A 20,634-nucleotide genomic window follows, 5' to 3' on the forward strand; every position below is an offset into this window, starting at 1 on the left:
CTAGCTTGGTGGTGTAAAATGTTATCATAACTGATAGTAAAGTTGGACAAAACAACCAAAATAAGACCCAAGTTGTTATAAACCAGAAGTGTTTTTTAAGGATATACAAAACGATTTAAATCTTTGTTCCTTTTTGTAATCTTTAAAGGGCAACTAACATCCCATTTCAGACTGAAAACACCCCCTTCATATATACCGAAAATATATTCAAATCCAGACTGAATCGAATGTGACGTCTCCACTATTAGGGTGTGGTCTAGAGAAGAGAATTATTCGATTTCCTTTGGGAAAAAGTAGACTGCAGTTGCAATGAACAATACAGACCGAGACCAGAATAATTTGAGAGTATAATAAAGTAACAGTACATATGATATACTAACTAAAAAGGTGGATTAGGGTTTTAAGTTACTCGTAAAACTTTATTTCTGTTTGTGTCTTTTCCTTCCAATTCATTCCTTCTCTCTGACATCTATCTGTCTGTCCGTCTGTCCAACTATGCGTCTGACCTATATTTGTGCGTCTCGTGTGTGTGTGTGTGTGTGTGGTAACTCAACCACAAAACTCATGTTACCAAACACAACCCAGCTTCCTCTTAGTATCCTTAACACACACACACTCATACATGCACAAACACACATGCTCAAGCAGGACAGGTGGCTGTATCACCTTGACGCCCAGTTTTACGACACACATTCATCTCTCTCTCTCTCTCTCTCTCTCTCTCTCTCTCTCTCTCTCTGCAGGTATAAACCCCTTATACCTTCTGTGCTGCAAATGCTGCCAAGACCACACACACACACACACACACACACGCACACACACACACAGTAGGTAGTGGCAGCATATCATAGCCTCTGGTTGCCTGGCAAACAGAGCTTCATGATGGAGGGATGGTAGGAGAGAGGGATGGACAGATGGAGGCAGACAGGAAAAAAGATAAAGTAAAGAGGGATACAGGAATGGAGGGTTGTTGATCGAATGATTGAAAAGTGCAAGAAGGATAGAAGGGGAGATGTAGGTGTAGAAGGAATGATGGAACTTCAGAGGGAGGTATAAAAGTAATGGAGAGGTAATAGACTGTGAGAGAGTGACAGGAGGAGTGATGGGGTGGAGAGAGGGGTGATCCGGGAGTGACAGAAGGAGTTACAGAGGCATGGAGGGATGATGCGGAGATAGCGGAGTGGAGGAGTGAATAAAGCGAGAGAAGGTTTGAAAAAAGGGGTTATAAAGGGAGTGATAAAATACAGGGATGATGAAGTGATGGAAGGAAAAGGCAGAGGAAAGAGTAGGAAGAGTGAGAGAGGCAGAGAAAAAGTTACTATAAGGCAATGTAGGAGTGATAAGTAATTTAAGGGGGAAAACAGGGATGGAGGGATGATGGCATGACTGAGGTAGAGGTAGAGATGAAAGTGAAGTTAAATGATGAAACAAGGGTTAGAAGGAGAGAAGAAGAATGATGAGGGAGACAAAGAAAGATATTTTCTGTTGCTCATCTTTTCTTTCCACTTTTCTGCTTCTGTTTCTTTACTCTCTTTCTTGTTGTGCTTTCCCTCTCCACATCCTCCTTCTGTTCCTGTCATCTTTCTCTCATAGTCATTCCATCTGCCTCCTCCCTTGCCCTCACCTCACCATTCATCTCCTCTTCTTTTTTTTACTACTGTTCTTGTCTTCCTCTCCCGACTGCTTTCAAACCTTTCTTTCCCTCTTATTTTCCTCTTCCTTGTTCTCTTGTCATTTAATTCCTTCTGCCTTTTCCTCCTATCCTCTTTGCCCCTTCATCCATCCTCTCTTCTCTTAATTTACTGTCCTCCTCTCACCCCTCCCTTCCCCTTTCTTCTCCTTTTCTTTTGTTTTCCCATTCTCTCCTTTACTAGTTTTCTTTGTTTGTATCTATTCTATACTTTTATTCTTAATTTTTTGATCTTTTCATGCCCATGGATTGTCTGTCCTCCTCTCCTCTCCTTTCCAATAATCTCTCTTTTCTCCTCTTCCCATTATCATTCCCCGTCCTCTTTTCATCGTAATCTGAATTCATCTCTAACTGTATTGAACAGTGCAGCAACATGTTCAAAAATGCACTCCTGACTTCTCAGGAAAGGCCCAGCTGCCTCCCCTTCTCTCTCCATCAAAGCGAAAGAAAAACCATAAAGTTGCACGGCACTGTAAAGACATGGAAACTTAGAGGAGTTAACTGTTTTCTCTCAGCCAAACTTTCTCTGTCTCTCCATCTTTCTCATTCTTTTCCCAGAGGTGTAAAAGTAAGTGTGTTTGAGTGTGTGTGATTGAGGAAAGAGGTTAGTGTGTGTGTGTGTGAGGTTGGAATGTGGAGGCTCGTAAGTCACCTCTGATTTTCCACTCCCGCTGGGACACATCCCATTATCAGTTTTATATGAAACTCGGAAATTCCTCTGTGGTCTGTGTGTGTGTGTGTGTGTGTGTGTGTGTGTGTGGTGTCTGGCTCCATAATGAGCAGCTTAACAGTGGAATAAAAACTGGGCATTTTCCTTCCCCTTTCCTTCTCTTCACAGTGCAGTACTACCATAAATTCCCAAAAATTATTCTCACATTTTTCAGTCAGTCCAGCACAGAAATACAGTACTGAAATATGTCAATATTCAAGTTCAAAGTTGCTTGCTACTTAATTGAGTTGAAGATTGATATGATGGTCAATGGATGATTTTATGTTTAAAAAGAATCATTGTACGTCCCTAAGCTGATTCGAAGGAGTTGTTGTTTCGATGCAGGACTGTTGGTAACTGTTTGGTTAGTCTTCGCATTCTGGATTGTAAGATGTTAAGAAAGTTTTGGAAAATTTGCATTAGCTACTTTGGATTGCTTGTTAAATGGTAGTTGTTTGCATGGTTGCCTGGTTGGTTGATTGTTTTAATATTATATAACTGGGACACAACTGGAAAGAGCAGGGTGATGAGATGCAGGACGAGTCGATGGCTGTAAGAGACAGGTTCACTGTAGGAGAGAGGAGGAAAAAAGAGAATAGGGAAGAGATGAGAATAGCATCCAAAGTTTTCCTCACCCGCAGGCATTTTTACTTCCCAGTCTGCACTGAATGGAAAATCAACAGAGGAATATTCCACACCTCTTTGTTTCTCCTTTGCCCTCTTTTGTCTCATCTCTACCTTGATCTTTCCCTCATCTTCCAGTTTGGAAAGAAGGTAGGAAAAGAAGTTAAATTGGAGGGATGCGATTAGTGGGATTTAATCCCTTGCTTTCACAAAGTCACGTGGCTTTGAAGCTTGTTTTTTTACATTCTTTTGGCTAGCACACTGTGCAGAATATCAGGAAAAATGGGAAGGGGACTGAAGCTTTTTATCTGCCAGCCTACAGTGGTTAACACATTCCAAAATTCACTTGCTTCCTTCTTCATTTTGGCACCCGAATGTGCTACTTAGAACAGAATCAAACTCCAAATGATGGTTGGTTACCTGCCAAAACTGGGTTCAGTAGACAAGCCTACCAGTCGCAGCCACAAGTTGCCAGAGTTTGGCTGGTGGCTGGTGGTAATTTCCCACCCTGCAGCCATGTATTCCAGATGTTGTGGATTTAAATCAAACTTGTGACCTTGTTTCATGTCACATCTGCTGAGTTTTTCCTTTCATCGTTTTTTCTTCATTCTTTCCACAAACACTGCACCACTCAACAAGTACTGTATTTAAAACTATTTGAATGTGATTAATGCATTGCCTGCTATATCCATTGATTTCAAATTGGGGCGAAGAAAGTTCAGTGGACTTAAAACTGGATGGTTGTTGGTTAAAAATTCTCAATCTGGCTGAAAACACCTACTATGTATAGGGAGAGTAACTTTTTTTGAGATGCCATTGAGGAAGGCACCTCTTCTGAAACCTTGGTGCAACAGTTTAGTGGCCAACAGCACTACTGTTACAACCACTCTGAAATTCGTCTGTTGCTCTGTGTGAGCTTTTGCTGATTTATCAGAAGCTCTACGTATTTTTACCATTTGAAAGCGAGAAGTTTGTTTTTTAATTCCCAGTAGCTGACAGGAAGAAGGTTTTGTGGTTTTGGCTTTTTCTTGGAGGTGACTATGAGTAACAGGATATAAATGTTGAAGAAGCATGTGCAGTGTTCCAGGGAAAGGCGTTTGATGATTATGAGTCGTCCTTGTGAAAATGTAGTGACTCCCATTTTTGCAAACTTTTACATTGTAAGTAAACAAATCCTGTGAAAGGACCAAAACCAGATCCAACTAACAAGTAGGCCTATAATGTGTGTATCTAAAGCCTGATATATTAAAAACACATCGCTGAGCCACACTGTTGCACTGGGTGACATGTTCCTTCATCACCATGAACACACACACTGTAGTTTATTCTGACTCAGCCCCACACACACCGTCCTGCTGCCCCAAACACTCAAATGCACCATTTCCTCCCATTTGATAACATTTGCAAAAAAAAAAATAAAAGCTGTTTGGGGAAATTACTTTAAAAAAACAAAAACAAAACTACATCTCTGACCAGTTTTTAAAGATTTACGACTTCAGTAGGAACCACTGGGCTTGCCACAGACAGGCATTTTTTGGTTTTGGTCTTTTCATAGGATTCACTGATACTAAGAAAAATATAGAATAACACCGGCATTATCCTTTAAATTGAGGGGTTTTATGCTTCTTCAGTTGGTAAAATTTAAGAAGTCTTTTGTTGACCTAAAAACAAGCACTTTAACAAATCATTTCTTGAAATGCTTGAACCAGATTTTTCTTGCTGACTCTGACTGGCTTTAGATTTCTTGATTGCATGAAAGTTGCAGTAATAGTGGCAAGTAAACAGGGAGGTGGTGAAAATCTCTCCTTCACTTGGTGATCATCCCGAGAAAAACACCCACCACACATACAAAATGTAAGCAGCTTCTAGAAAAGTAATAATTCATGGACTTTCCCTTTAAAGCCTGTGGTGTCACATAACTTACATCAGCTTCATTAGACTTCCATAAGTATGTTTACCTTAACACTAATGATCTTAACCTGATTAAGGCTACTGTATAGTACCGACTACTGAAATTATATCATCCTTTCAGCGGCTGCCTTCATCCAATTATCATATTTGTGGTTATGTGATTAGGATTGTAAGTGGAACCAAGATAAGACACTTAAATCTCTGCTCAATTTTTTTTATTTTTTATTTGACATATTTTGTGTGTCAAAGGTCAATAGACAAAAAAGGAGAGGAAGAGACGATTACTACTAGTAGTGGTCGTGGTACTGGTATCATTTACACATTTGTTTTATTCGTGTCAGTCTGGAAACTTAATGAATTCCACCCCCCCCACTGAAGCAGTAGCTGTGGTATTATAATCACCAGACCTGATCAGTTTCATGTCAGGTCCTTTGAGTCATGGAACCATTCACTGGACTCAGCATAACAGGATTATGAGTAAAACATGCAGAGGAGCTGCGTTGTAGATCAAGTGTGATCATGTTGTTAGAAAAAGTCCAATAAAAAAGATTCAGCGCAGCACAGCTTCATTTTCCTCTAGTTCAGACGGATGGAAACACACAAGTCAGCCTCGCCATCTGTGTGTGTGTGTGTGTGTGTGTGTGTGTGTGTGTGTGTGTGTGTGTTTTGACAGACATGAAACAGAAAAACAGTGTCATAGTTTTTCCCTGCCTTCGTCCTGGCAGACCAGAGCAAGAGGACGACTTGGAAAAATCTGATCTCAAAACAGCCATCCCACTGTGTGTGTGCGTGTGCGTGTGTGTGCGTGTGTGTGTATGTGTGGCACATGTGACTGTCCACTTCTCTGTCACTGTGTGTTTTGATGTTTTCCATCCATTACGTTGTTAGTATGTGTATGGATGTTTGTGTGTGTTTTTGGCCTTTTCCGTCTGTGTGTGTGTGTGTGTGTGTGTGTGTGTGTGTGTGTGTGTTTGTTTCCGTTCTCTGCCACATTTTAAACCATGTGGCAAAGAGACGACAAATCACATGAATTGAAGGAACTTTCCTGCCTGTGAGATTTCTCTCTGTCTTTTTTCTCCCTCTCTCCCCTCCTCCCCCTAACTCTCACCCCTCCCTCTGTCTCTTTCTCTCACGTTGTCCCCCTTACCACTTTCTCGTCCTTCTTTCTCCCCCATATTTCTTGTTTGGTCTTGTCTCTCTCGCCCTCCCCATCTCTCTCTTTCTCCCCCCTCTGCCTCCGCTCTCTTTTCTCCCTCCCCCTCTCTCCCCATTTTCTTGCTTTCTCTCTCTTTCTGTCTCTCTTCCTTCCCCTCTGTCCCCTCTCTCTCACTCTGTTATGATGTCCTCTTTCTGTCTTTTTTTCTCCCCCTTTGCCTTGTCTCTCCCTCCTCCCCCTCTCTTTCCCATTTCTCTTGCTCTCTCGCACTCCCCACTTTTCTTGTCTCTCTTTCTCCACCTTTTGCTTCTCACTCTTGCTCTCTCTATCTCTCTTTCTCCCCCTTCTGCCTCCTTTCTCTTTACTCTTCCTTTACTCTTCTCCCTCTCTTTTTCTGTCTTTCTTTATCTCCCCTTCTCCCACACTGTTCGTCTCACTCCTGTCTTTTCTGTCTCAGGTTCTCCCCTTTTATCTCCTCTCTCTACCTCCTCCCTCACTCTCCCATTTCTCTTGCTCTCTCTCACTCCCCCCTGTGTCTCCTCCCTCTTTTCTTTTATTTTCACCCTCTCTCTCTCTCTCCCCCTCTCCCTGTCTTTATCTCCCTCCCCCTCTGCTTTCTTTCACCCTTGTCTTTCTGGCTCTCTCTTTCTCCACCTCTTCTCTCCCCCCTTTCTTTTTCTCTCTCTCTCACTATTTCTTTCCTTCTCTCTGCTCCTCCCCCGTTGCACCCCTCTTTCGCTCCTCCTCCTCCCCTTATCTTTCTCTCTCTATCTCTCATTTCTTCCTGCTGAAGAACTTTTTTAGTGTGTGTGTGTGTTTGTGTGTGTGTGTGTGTGTGTGATAGTAAATAGGTAGTGGGGGGTTTCTGCTTCACACCTCCGGTGACTACTTCCTGCACCACTTCCTGTTTATTTCCTGTTGCGATTAAATCCACAAACATGCATGCACACTATAAAACCTTGAATCGAATATACACGAATACTAAGACGTAGACATACACACACACACTGACACACAAGATTGAATGTGGTTTGAATGAAAGATGCCTGCATAGCAAAAGTTTGTACTGTCAGTGGGTTCAAGAGGTTAAATTCATGAACACACACTCATGATCATTCTCTTGTGTTTCCTTACAGGATGGCCCCGTGAGGACACTTACTGTCGGGACTCCTGCTGAAACCAAACTGAGCATGTGTAGACCAACAAGTAAGCCTCCCAGCATCCTCACCTGTCACCACACTTTCCTGAGTTCAAGATACTTTTTCTAGCTGAAATTACTCCTCAGAGGTTTTTACAGGACAGTGGACAGCGCAGCATGAGTTGTGTAACATGGGTTTTCTGGGTGTGATGAAGTGTGTGAGGTTCATAAACACCAGAGTGAAACAGAGCGGTGTGTTCGGGCCAAGAATGTTCCTAAAAAGCTCATTTTCCATCTACTTCTCAAAAGTTTTTATACAAGTAATCTGAATATATCTGAAGTTCACATGTGCAGGGTGATTCAGGGTTGTATCCTTAAAATTTGGATGGTGTCCATACAGCCTTGGAGTATTTTCCACTCAGTACATTTGAAATTTTATGTTATATCTCAAAACAACTTTAGACAAATGTTCCTTGATGAAAAAATTCTAGGTATTTCAAAAACAGAGAGGATCCTACACTGAAAAACTATTTTACTGTAAACATCTGTGCACAGTGGGATCAGAGGTACAGTGCACTGCAGGTTTATTTAAAGCTTTGGCATATTGGTTTTGAAACTAAACGACTATGAACAGTGTAGAAACTATTATCCTTTTTATACACATTCTTCCCGTATTAGGGGACAGAAAGTAGGTAAAGTCATCATTTGTGGGTGAAAGTTTAAGTTTGACAAAAAAAAACCTTAACTCAAGGTCCACTTACTAGCTTTTTACAAAGTTTTAAACCACATCTCATGGTCCTCCTCAGCGTATCAAAGCTCCATCGGCTGAAATGCAGATGAAAGTTCAGGAAAAGCTAACAAGTGCACTAGCTTGGAGTTTTTAATCCCAGATGGAGTTTTGAACTTTTGAACTCTATCCACTGGGGAAGACCATGAGATGGTTGTGGGAAAAGCTAGTAAGTGGACCTTGAGTGCTGAGTTGAGTTGAGGTAATGTGACTGTCCTGGACAGTCATCAGCGTAAAAACTCAGTGGGTGCCTTGTGTGTTTGTTTAGGACCATTGTCCTAATACATTGTCCTGAAATTGGGGGACTGTGAAAAAGAGGGCCACGAGTCCTGCAATGTTCATCTGATATGGATGTGAAAACCTTCAAATCACACCTGAGATTCAGCACTTAACCTTATAGTCACCGTTTACAAAGCCAATACAGTGGAAAACATACGGCTGTCTTAGTACTTTCTGATGGCACAGTAGGATGTGAAAGTCTTCACCAAGCAACAGGAAGTGCGGTGAGGTCAGACTGACACACACAGGAGTTTTAGGCGTTAGGCTATGCATAAATAGACCAGTTAAGATCTAATTCTAGCTTAAGTTTTTTTTTTTGTGTGAATACAACCCTCAGTTTTCAGAGTGTGTAACTGTGGTACAGACCAGCAGGTTGCTGAAGTAGTTAAACTGGACATAGAGCTCTGCTTGATCAGATGTTGCTGAACTGGTTTGACTGGTTTCTGTGATGCGTATGTTTAATTACTCAGCAGTGTGTTGCTGAACTGGCCAACTGTTTTCTGTCAGTCAAAGAGCAGCTGGTTTCTGATCTGATTTGACAGGTTTCTTAACTGTTATTTTGTTACATATTATATTGTAAAACTAGCTATCCCCGTTTCTGTAGTGTTGTAGACCTGGTTATACTGGTTTCTCTTGTACTTTGTGCATTTTTATTTACTGTAGAGTATTAACAGCTGGTTTTTGAACTGATTTGACTGGTTTCTGTGCTGTTTCCAGAGGCAAACTGCAGCATCCATGATCCAGTAAAAAATAAGTAGAATTCCTTGAATCTAAATAGTTACAACAGCAGGAGAGGACAGAATTTCAATGTGACCACAACCAGAAATGGAACTAGAAGTCAGCTGTAAACACACACACACACACACACACACACACACACACACATTCCAGGGAGCTAAATTACCATCAGTCGAAGTAGCTGGGATGATTTTGGTTTGACACAGACATTGTGGTTGGTGAACCAAAAAAGTATGTTAGAAAGCTGTAAAAGAATATGTTTTGCCCTAACACGCTTACACACACACACACACACACACACACACACACACAAACACAGACACGCTCTAATATAAACATTACTCAGAGACTACAAAGGTAGTACGAGTGGTACGAGCCAAAATACGAAAAGATATCATGAAAAAACAAATCAGTACAACACAAAATGTTGCAATGAGATGTGTTTCGAGCTCACCGGGGGAGGTCATAGTGAGGCTGTGATGATGGCTTAGTGCTTCATGATCACACACACACACACACACACACACACACACTTATACACAGAAATCACTGGCTTTCAGCAGCCTGCTGTGTGCCAAGGTTATGAAATAATTTGCGTGCACGCAGCTTTCAACACAATTCTTCTTTGCCTCCATTCAAGCCGAGACACGACTCGGAAAAGATAAAAATAGAACCTTGCTGACCTCTTCTTTCTCTCCCCCTATCTCTCTGTCATTGCCATCTTTACTCTTTCTCCCCCTCTCTGTCTCCAGTCTGATATTGATGCAGCTGTCTTGCTTGGGTAATGCTCGTGCTCCAAGACAGGCAGAGGGGTGTTCGGGGTCAAGGCTTCGAGGATTTTTACTCTCCCCAGTGGGAAATGTGGCTTTCATCAACACAATACATTCTCACAATAAACTAAATATACAGAAACATAAGATCAAATGAAACAATAGACTGAGTAGTTCAGTGATTCACCAGCAAAATGCGGTGTGAGAGTTTGTTTGGTGCAGTTTTGTTGCAAATTTGTGGTCCAGAGTGCAGAATAAACGTGACCGTCAAACAGTTTGAACTGGCTCAAATTACGGGTCACCGCAGTATTTGGACAGAGCTAAACAGCAGAATAATTCAGGGGTAAATGTACCCATGCTCGGTTTATTGACAATGAGTTAGGATCCAGTTGCCCCTGACAACCTCCAGAGGCGGTAAGAGAGGCATTCGACTGCGCTGATATCATCATGAGCACAAATCCAGTTTGTTTTTGCAGCCCCATGCACGGCAACGACATAAATGGAAATACATGTTTGCATGAGGACAGAACGAGGAAATGCACGCAAAGCAAACAGGTGGCAAACAGCTGGGATAGTAACTTTAAACCAGCTTATTGAATATATTAACTCGTAAAAAAAAACAGCGGATTGTTGTGGATGGAGGACAAGCAAGCGTCTGCTGTCAATTAAGGTCGGAGCGAATCTGATAGCAATGACAACAACTATATAAAAGTACTCTCTTCTCAGCTGTAGATGCTGTCTAAGACAACTTTTTGAAGAGTAAGAAAAACAACACATGTATCCTGTTTTCTTGAAGGCTCACGGTCTTTTTAAAGGATGTAAATATGAGCAAGTTAAGTGCCAATTTATGAGACAGAACATTATAATTTCAACATGGACACAGGAGATGTGTGCCAATGTCAGGTTAAAAAATGAACATAATTAGGCCGTGTCCAGAAATCCTGTATTGTAATAAATGTAATCTGGCTAAATTCTACCTTGACACATACAGACAGGTAAGGAAATAAATTAGTAGAGAAACATCACAAATACAGATGCTTCCAAACAGGGCACAAGGAGTCACAGAGTGATATGAGGATTATGAAAATGATGTGAGTCATGCTGTATGCCATGGCCTTTACGGTCACCAGATCTCAACCCAATTGAACACCTGTGGGAGACTTTGGAGTGACAGCGCTCTCAGCGACCATCATCAAAACACCAAATGAATGAATATCTTCTGGAAAATGGTGCTCATCCCTCCAGTAGAGAATCTATGATGAGGAGCATTGAAGCTATCCTGCAGGCTTGTGATGGCACAGCTTACCATTAATGGTTCATTTTCACTCCCATCGCTCTCTTAGCATTGTGTTCGGCGAAGCAGGCAGCTGTTTTTAGTGAAAAAGCCCTAAAACCTCACTGTACACTACCTGCTCAACACCAAACAGCAGACAGACACAGTTAGAGAATATTATCATATCAACTTAAACTTATTTCTGCTGTCCCCAAGTGGCCAAAAGAAAATCAGTTATAGCAAGTTTAAGTAAAGGATCAGAGTATTTACCATCTTGTGCATAATACTGAAATTGAAAACCATTAAATAAAAAGTTGCCAATGTCGTATACCAACGTTATTGCGTGTACGAAAACGAGCAAGCTGTTTCCTGTCCTGTCTCAATCAGGCTGGGTTAGTTTCTTTGCGGTTTTTGCAGCTGTAAAACAGGTCACGATGTTGCTTGAATGTTTCAACTGATTTCAGCTGTTAGCCTGCGTTTTGTGCCGTTTCATTATGACGTAGAAATGCTGTTGTTGTTGAACTGGTAAGCCTAGTTTCTTGAAAGAGACTGCAGACAAGTGTGGGATGCTTTAATTTGACTATTTCTCACTGTAACACCTCGTTTTATTTTAGATAATATTTTGCCTTTATTTGGATGGTGACAGCTGCAGAGAAAGACAGGAAAGGCAGGAGAGGGAGAGAGAGGATGACATGCAGCAAAGGGCCACAGGACGGAATCGAACCCAGGCCGCTGCGGTAAGGACTTAATGGTACGTACTCTACCTGGTGCGCTACCGGGTGCCTCAGTGTAACACCTCATTGAATCAGCTGTAACCTTCAACGTTTTGCTGAATGTGCAGTAGCAAGGAATGAGTAATGGGCGAGGGTCAGTACTGTACAGCAGCCTTGTTACTCAATTAATCTTCATCAGAGGTATATAAATAAAGTATTGTAATGATGCTTGCACACACACACTAGAGTATGTAAAGGGAAATTGTGTAAGATGTCCAGTAATGCAGCCACATTTCATGATAATACATCTGGTTTACAGCAAAGCAGACAGCACGGCAACCCAGTGGTTGGCCAATCAGGGATTATGCAATTGACCTACTTCCTTATTCGGAAGTTTTCGTATAGAGAATCCTACAGTTTGTTTGTGTTCAGTGTTGAACACGTCAGTGCTTTGGATCCCAAACTGTATTGGTGTTGAGGACCTTTCGGAGTTCTTCAGGAGGAGCCATTATCAAAAATTCAGGTCAGGACTTTCTAAAAATAAGTCTGTTTAGGATGATGAACTTTGACCCTAAAAAAGAACCTGGACTTTCCGTTTTCAAGTTATTTTACTGATTCATTGCTTGAAAGAATTATTCAGTATTTCACAAAAAATGCAACATGGTAATAACTTCATATAATTAAAATACAACTTTCAGTTTGTGAATCATCTTGAGACCAACTGGGAATCTGTCCAGGGTTTTGATGTGCCTCCTACTATTGCACACTGGTTAAAACAGAAAATGAATGAAGAAATGAATGGGCAGCTGACCCAGAATCACAGTACAGGGTCATGATCCCCATATTGAGAGCCTGAACTCTAGAGGTCTGCATGGTTTCTGCATCAACATGTAATAATAATAGTTTTATACCACTAATATCACTTTAGCTTGGGGTTTGCACAACGGCAAAAAAGTTTTTTAAGAAAACGTTTCACTTTTTCCATTAGGTAATGGACAAATCTGTAAATGCAGAATGTATTTCTTCTCTTGAGCTGCACAGCATGCAAAAATGTGAGTGTGTGTTCTTGTATTTCTATCTTTGGGAGGACTCATCAATTTTAAACCTCGTGAGGAAATATTTTCTGGTCCTCACCTCCACAAAGGACTGTTCGAAGACTTGGTGTAAGGGTTAAGTTTGATTTAGGATTAGGTTAAAGTTAGGGTAAAGGTTGAGGTTAGGTATGTCAGTGAGGGTCCTCACAATAATAGAAGTACACATTTAAAAGACTATACAGCTGTGAAAGACTGCATTCCTTTATTTTTGTCCTGTGTTGCCCGGTTAGCATGTTTTTATTTTGAAATCTGAGATTCGTTAAAAGTAGAGGAAAGTAGAATTAAGCCCTTAGTTATTTTTTAAGTTTTTGTTTGCCTTTCTTTCTTTGTTTCATCTCTGTGTCTCTCTCTCTCCCTCTCCCTCTATTCAGTTAAATTCAAACATCCATCATTGGCACGATTGTCACTACTGTGTTGCCAAAGCAATAAAATACATAACAATCTGGAACTCGTGTGTGTGTGTGTGTGTGTGTGTGTGTTGATGTATTTCCCATCAGTCCTGGTCATCCTTACCCAACCCTTTCCCAGAATCCACCCTGACTCACTTGAAACAAAGTACGAGTCAGCTGTTTGACTTAAAAACTTATGAAGACAAAAGAAAACTATTCAGCTATTTTAAAATGAACATGATGTACTATAATGTACGGTCACAGCTGGTCACACCTGTCGAGGAATTTGTAACCTGCAGAACTGGAAAGACTTTTTGTTTTTATACGTACATTTGTTTGGAATTGAAAAGGCAAAGAGAATCAGCTTTCCTCAGCGGAATAAATGATCATGGTTTAGTGATCCTGCCACTAAGAGGTTAAAAAAGACAGGCTTGATGCCACCTGTTATAGGAAGCAGCTGGTAGTATCCCCGACCATTATGATTAGTGGTTGTTGGTCAGTTCCTTCGATATGTTTACAGAGGAACCACATCAGTCGCATGTGTGAAAAAATCCCAAATGATTCCCATGCAATTACCATGTGGGCCACTCGATATGTGATGATACTGTCGATCACATGGTTCTGATACATTTCCGCTAGCTGTCCGTTCAGTGTGTGCGCTGAAAAAAACTCTGGTGTTTGTACACAGCCCTGGCTCTGTAAATGGGAAATAAACACAACACTATTTCAGCTATTCCAGCCATGATCTGTGTGTCAGGTAAGGTTAAACGACTTGCCCACGGACACTCAGCTTACTTTCCAGTTTGCCGAGATATGCTGTTGTTGTGATATTAGCTATAGCAGCAGGAGAGTTGTGAGTATCGCTGTCCTCGTCCTCTCTGCTGTTAGTTACAGCAGCAACTGTAGGGACAGTTTGCTAACCCATAACCTAGCTAAAGTTAGTTCCATTACTTTCTGTGTTGTTGTTTGCTCTATATCATGGTATTTGTCATGGTATTGGATTTCTCCAGAATCACATACCCCACCTTTAACATGTGAGCCAGAATCACATGAGAGATTGCTTTATGGTTTGTGGTTATTGTTGACCTCTTTCAGCTGTCAGTGAGTGTCTTTACATGCATCTTGATGAATCTTATCCTGGATTTGATCATAACCGAGATATGACGTTTACATGGAACAGAGAGGAACCCGGTTATTCATCTCCCTGTACATGAGTCTAATATAATCCAAGGTTCAGGGTTCAGGGGTCTGGGTGGCTGTGGCAGCTGTTGTCCACAAATCACAGGGTTGGCGGTTCGATCCCCAGCTCCTCCTGTCCTTGGGCAAGACATTGAACCCCAAATTGCTCCCGATGGTCAGACCAGCACCTTGCAGGGTAGCTTGCTGCCGTGGGTGGGTGTGAATGAGTGAATGAAAAATTCTAAAGTGCTTTGGATAAAAGCGCTGTATAAATGCAGTCCATGCTTTCACTGTCATTTCATCGTGTATGTCATCATTAAATTGTTTATTATCATATTTTTGTTTTACTGACTAACTACAATGTGACTCTATCTGCGAACATCAGAAGCCTAAAAAATGTGTTTACATGCCACAGTATCCCCGTTTCTATTGCACTACTCCAGATGGCAAACTCCAAGGCAAGAGTATGACAATTCTTCCTTGACTACTTTTTTTAAAGACAACAAATGATCAAACAGGGTAGATTGTCATTCCAAGGTCTGGGTGAATACTGGTATCTGATAAGATGAATGTTGTGTGTTGAAACCCTTTTAAAGCACACATAGTTTGACTCAACGTGAGTCACACTTTTACTTTCATATGTTGACCATAAAGTTGCCCAACAACCAGTATAGCCAAAGCAACAAAATGTCCACCTTACCTGCTGTACCTGAGTTTGCAGTGTTCCCTGGTCTCTATTTGGTATCATTTTGAAACCTAAGATCTTTTAAATGCAACATTTGTATGTAACAAATGTAACACAGCTGTCATGTGACAACAGCATGGCCTTTTTGGTGCTAAGTTGTGTTAACAATATAAACAGAAATGTCTGTCATATATGAGGCAGGTAAACATTGATTAATGTAATATACATCCTCGTGTACATAGTCTGTGTGTGTGTGTGTGTGTGTGTGTGTGATTCTGTGTGTGTACGTTGCTTAATGGACCCGCGCGCACACTTTGACATTGTCGCCGGGGTATGACGACTACAGGTGTCGAGAGCAGGCTCCTCATCGCCATTGAGACGTTTAGCTGTTCACGCTTCAGCTTCTCTGAAAGCAGCCTAGGTGTCATGCTGTGTCCTTTCACGCCCTCAAAACACACACAGACACAGACACACTACAAACACAGGTGCATCACACACCTTCATGTGCACTGCGTGAACACATACAAACACTAATAACATATTTGAATTTCACAAGATGTTATTTCAACCACGTCTCTTGAATGAGCAGTGTTAACATTGTATGTAAAATGAAGATGAGGCACGATGGACGTTTTCCTGAGGGTGTTTCTTTGCACATCCACTTTCCACCCACACAGGTGTGTTCACTTAGTTTATCTGATTATACCGCTTCTCTAGACTACGAATGTGCTTATGTAGCAGCAGTTTTTGACATTATTTGCATAGTATTTAACTCAAGATGAGTTTGGCAGCATTTTCTGTAATGTTTACTAAGCAGTATTTCCCATTCATATTTACATGTGAAGCCGGGTTTGGCAGTATTTTGGTATTTTCTAGCTGAAGATGAGTTTAACAGTGTTTTCTGTAATATTTACAGTCTGAAGCTCATGTGAACACTGTGCTCCTATTTATCTCTTCTCCCTGACTGACTGACTGACTTAAATGCAGCGTTACACTCTATTCCTGATTGTAGGGGCTCACTACAAACTCTTTGGGGACTCAAATACCCAGAATGCCATGGATGTGACAGTGACAGAGTAAAGTAAACTAGCTGTGAGATTGCATCAGATGGATGGATTGGTTTTAGGAGTGAATGACAGAACGAGGTAGGAGAGAGGAAGAGTGTCATCCCTCCATCTGGTGTCAAGAGGTCATCATCAGACTCCACCCACGCCTTCTGGAACGTGTGTGTGTGTGTGTGTTTCACAGCATGTGTTTCCCATCTGGTTCCACCCAGTCCCTCAACACTGAGTTCATCCTGACCTCTTTCCCTCGTCTTTCTTTCTTTCCTTCTTTCGTTCATTCTTTTATTGTTTCTTTCTTTCTTTAGCAGCTAAAGTACATCTCTCTCTCTCTCTCTCTCTCCCTCCCACTTATTCCCAGAGTCTCTCAGCCTTCATCTCTCTCTCCCAACTCCTCTCCTCCATCCTTCCATACCTCCTTTACTTTCATCAGTGTAACACGACCTCATACTTGACTCAGTGTGTGTTTGTGTGTGTTTGACACGTGATGTCATCACCCCTACTTTTCGCAGCTAGATGCCACATACATGTCGTCATCCTCCATCTCTCTCATTTGTTGTCATATTGCATGGCTAAAGATAACCATCAACATGTAATTTAATCTAATTATAAGTCTTAAATTCCTATTTGTCTTACAGTAAAGGGTAAATCCATGAATGGAGGTGAGATCATTTTGTTTCCATGCCGTGCCACTTGCACCATGAGATTCTTTGAATCGCGTGCCAATTTACACACAGTGTGTTTCATTTTCTTGATACGCATGTAGCAATCTGCCTGTATCTTCCTTTTTTAACATCCTCAAACTTGTTGCCAGAGGATTCTTGAAACAAGTGAACAGAATTGGAAACAAGTGGTATTACCTCACTCTGTTGGCAGAGGGTTTTCACTCGCCTGAAGGAAGAAACAACGATTCAAGACTGAGATCTGAACTAAATTGCTGCACCAAATCATTGAGATTTGTGTTTTGTAAACTTCCCAACTTCCCTGTTGCCCGATGAGAACATAAATCATCCAAATTAGATTAAAGCTGTGATACTTCAGCATACACTGTGCTGCGTGATACAAGGCTTCCTTTCATATGCTAACACTTTAGCATATGCTGCATGAGTGACAGTAAGTGTCCAATATTCTGTCTTTAAAGGGAGAGGGAGAACTTTCAGCAGCTCCAACTATAAATGTCTGCATTACATAAAGGAAAATGTGAGGGGTTTTTTTACACACTACCCTTAAGTAATCCCTGAGATCTCTCTCCCTTAGGGAAAGCAAGCTGAGTGGTCAAATGAATCAGACAGGATTTTAACAAACTCCCAGCCAGCCATACTTATTTGAAAGAAGTAGCTTTATTTGCCATACTATCCCTTGTAAACAGCCTTTTGATTTCTCAGGACGTGTATGTGTGTGACCACACTGATTTCTAAGCAGCATGTGATTATATTGGATATTTTGGGTGTGCTCACTTTGTTTAATTTCCAAATATGGTAAGTGGCTAGATTAATTAAGCTCAGGATTTGTTTACATCCTGTGTTATCGCCTGACCGCTCATGTTGCTTATCCTACTGGACTGTGTCCTATCGATCGCAGAGCTGTTTTAAAGTCTTTTAGGGACAATTCCACGTCAAGTCTCAATCACTTGAGACAAGTTCAAGTCAAGTTACAAGTCTACATATACAAACTAAAGATGCAAGTTTTTAAGGTCTCGTGCTGAACATTACATGACATGTGAACATTTTCCTTTCAAAGCTTCAAGTTTCCTTCAAGCTTCAAGTTTCCTTTCAAGTTCAAGTCCACGTTTGTGTGACTGGAGTCCAAGTCTCAAGTCTGCAGATCTTAGCTATTCATTTGGTGAATAAAACGTTCTCATAAGATTTGGATCTTGACAAACCATGTTTGTATTTATGTGTGGGGGGAAACGAAATGCTAATGTTATGAAAATATCTGTCTGTGAGCCAACAGTGAGGTGACATTGGCCTTAATGGCACTCAACGTTAATTTAGAGACATTTGTCGGCACTCATTTAGGGCCAGCCGGTGGGTGACATCCACATCTTTACAGTGAGGGAGGAGAGAGGCGTGTTGTGACCCTTTGGGCTTTCCATATCTTTACAACTTCCGAGGTCGGAAGTTGGACCTTACGAGGAGCACTTGAAGGCAGCATCAGTCTTCTCATGTACTCCCTCAGTGTCTGCTGTCTCCCTGAGCGCTATCATTCTTCCCATTCAGCTTCCTGCCCTATAAATATTTGAGCAGCCCCATTAGGGAGTGAGGTAATCTTAACACACACACTCACGAAGTCTGCCATTAAGGCGTAGTAGTGCCTAATAGTCTTGTCGGCGCGTTAGGCCCCGGAGCTAACGGGCTAATTAAGAGCGAAACAGGTTTAACGAGTTTAGACTGTTCATTAAGGCAGAAACCTGATTAATTAACAGTCGAGGGGGAGAGTTCATTAACAAGTCGCGTGATTAATTAAAACTACAGACGACAGAAAGTGTAACTTAAACGGGGGAAAAGGTGAGGAATGATTATGACCACAGAAAGGAGGGGAAGAAAGAGAGAGAAAGAAGGGGATAGAAAAGATAAGAAGGAAGACAAGATGAGGAAGAAAAGGTGAGGTTGAGACAGAGATGCACTTCCTCCTACAATGTACAACATTCAGTAAAATAAGGAACGTTTACTTTAACAAGTTTAACTCTGTAATCTCTGTCAACCTCTCAAAGTTAAAAATACTCCCAGGAGAAGCAGACAGGGCAGAACTTATATATATATCAACATGCCGTAACCTGAGGGACAGTGAATGACCTACCCACGCACACACACATTCATTAAAAAAAGTTGCAATGTTTATGTAGTTTTCACTTACTTGTATTTGTATTTTTAACTGCAAGTCAATATTTATTATTATTATTACTATATCATCTTACTTCTCTGTATATATTCTATTAGCACATTTGTCGTATTTATGTTTTTATGTCACACATGCTTTGGCAATGTTAATATCTGTTTCCCATGCCAATAAAACCCAATTAAATTGAATTGAAATGGATTGAAAAGAAGGAATAGAAACAGGAGAGGGATGGGTGGACGAGAGAGGGAGAGAGGTACAGAATTTGAAAGAGTGGAAAAGGGAAAGAGGAAAAAGAGACAAAGATGGAGAGAAAGATGGAGACAAGAAGAGTAATATGAAGGAATGTGAAAAGGAATAGGATAAAGGAAGAAAAGACAGTGAGAGAGAGGGATGGGTGGAGAAAGCTTAACAGGTGAGACAGATTTAAAGAGATGGGGAGGGAAATGAGAGAGAATCAAAAGGAGAAAGTGAAGAAGAAAAAAGCGACAGGGAATGAAAGAGAAGATGGAAACTGTTCCAACAATGGTGGAGTTTGGTGAGAGACATAGAGAAAGAGAGAGAGTGAGAGAGAGAGAGGTGGCGGAGGTCAAAAAGACATCAAGACGTTAAAACAAAGAGAAATTGTGGAGAGAAAAACAAAGGCTTAATACAACAACCCCCCTCTCTCTCTTTCTCTCTCTCTCACACACACTCTCTTTCTCTCTCTCACACACACACACACACACACTTTGTTGAATGTTGGCTCTTTGTGTTTGGTGGTGCAGAGGCCGAGTCGTGTGATTGCTCCCCTCACTGGATATCTGAGGTCAGAGGAATTTAACCTCGAGAAGAAACAAAACACTCAACAGCGAGCTGGAAAAGGGAAAAAAGCGTAAATATGTCAAAAAAAAGCTCTTCCTACTTATATTTAATTCAGTTAGACAGTACTTCATACTTTGGACGTTTATTTATTTAGTAATTTATTTTTTGCGGTATTTTTTCCTATGATATTCTATTTGCTCAACAACTCCTCTCGTTATTTATAGTTTTATGTATTTCTTTTTCTTTTTTTTATGAATATATGGGAGATGTATTATGTCAGATGCATTAAATGTGCAAAATGCTTTAAAAAGTTTTTCCCTGAAGGGTTTTGTGATGTTTCATGTTTAGTAAACCTTCTGAGTGGCAAAGTCAAGTTGAAGGGGGCTATGGAAGTGCTGTGGAAGGACAAATCAAACGCACCTTTGTAGTAAATGCAGTGAGGGGTCCACTTGTACATGTCGGTTAGGAGAAAAGGGACAGTAGGAGGAAAAAGACAGAGAAAAGTAAAGAAAGACGGGGATGAGAGAGGAGACAAGAGAGGATGCGAGGTGAGAAGGAAGAGAGGAAGAAACGAAAGGAGGGAAGGTAAGGGAGGAGGGAGAGACAAAAGCAGAGAGGATCAGGGGAGGAGTGCAGGCTGTGAAGGAGGAGCAGGTGCTGCTGACAGCGCCTTCATCTGTTCCTATGGTTTCCTCACCCTGTGTGTGTGTGTGTGTGTGTGTGTGTGTGTGTGTGTGTGTGTGTGTCCTCACAGACAGACAGAGAAACAAAACAGTAGTAAAGACGGCAGGAGTAA

At 41.2% G+C, this 20,634-nt stretch overlaps 1 protein-coding gene across 5 annotated transcripts in view; it reads left to right on the forward strand.

Annotated features, from left to right (window-relative positions):
- hivep2a (HIVEP zinc finger 2a) overlaps positions 1-20,634 on the forward strand; it is a 118,972-nt gene that overhangs the window by 53,774 nt on the left and 44,564 nt on the right. For all 5 annotated transcript variants that reach the window (XM_044169041.1, XM_044169042.1, XM_044169040.1 and 2 more), the window contains one exon: positions 7,227-7,296. The gene's annotated coding sequence lies outside the window, so the exon portion shown is untranslated. The remainder of the gene's footprint in view (positions 1-7,226; positions 7,297-20,634) is intronic.

This window comes from Siniperca chuatsi, linkage group LG16 (assembly GCF_020085105.1).
Source record: "Siniperca chuatsi isolate FFG_IHB_CAS linkage group LG16, ASM2008510v1, whole genome shotgun sequence".
Taxonomy (NCBI): domain Eukaryota; kingdom Metazoa; phylum Chordata; class Actinopteri; order Centrarchiformes; family Sinipercidae; genus Siniperca; species Siniperca chuatsi.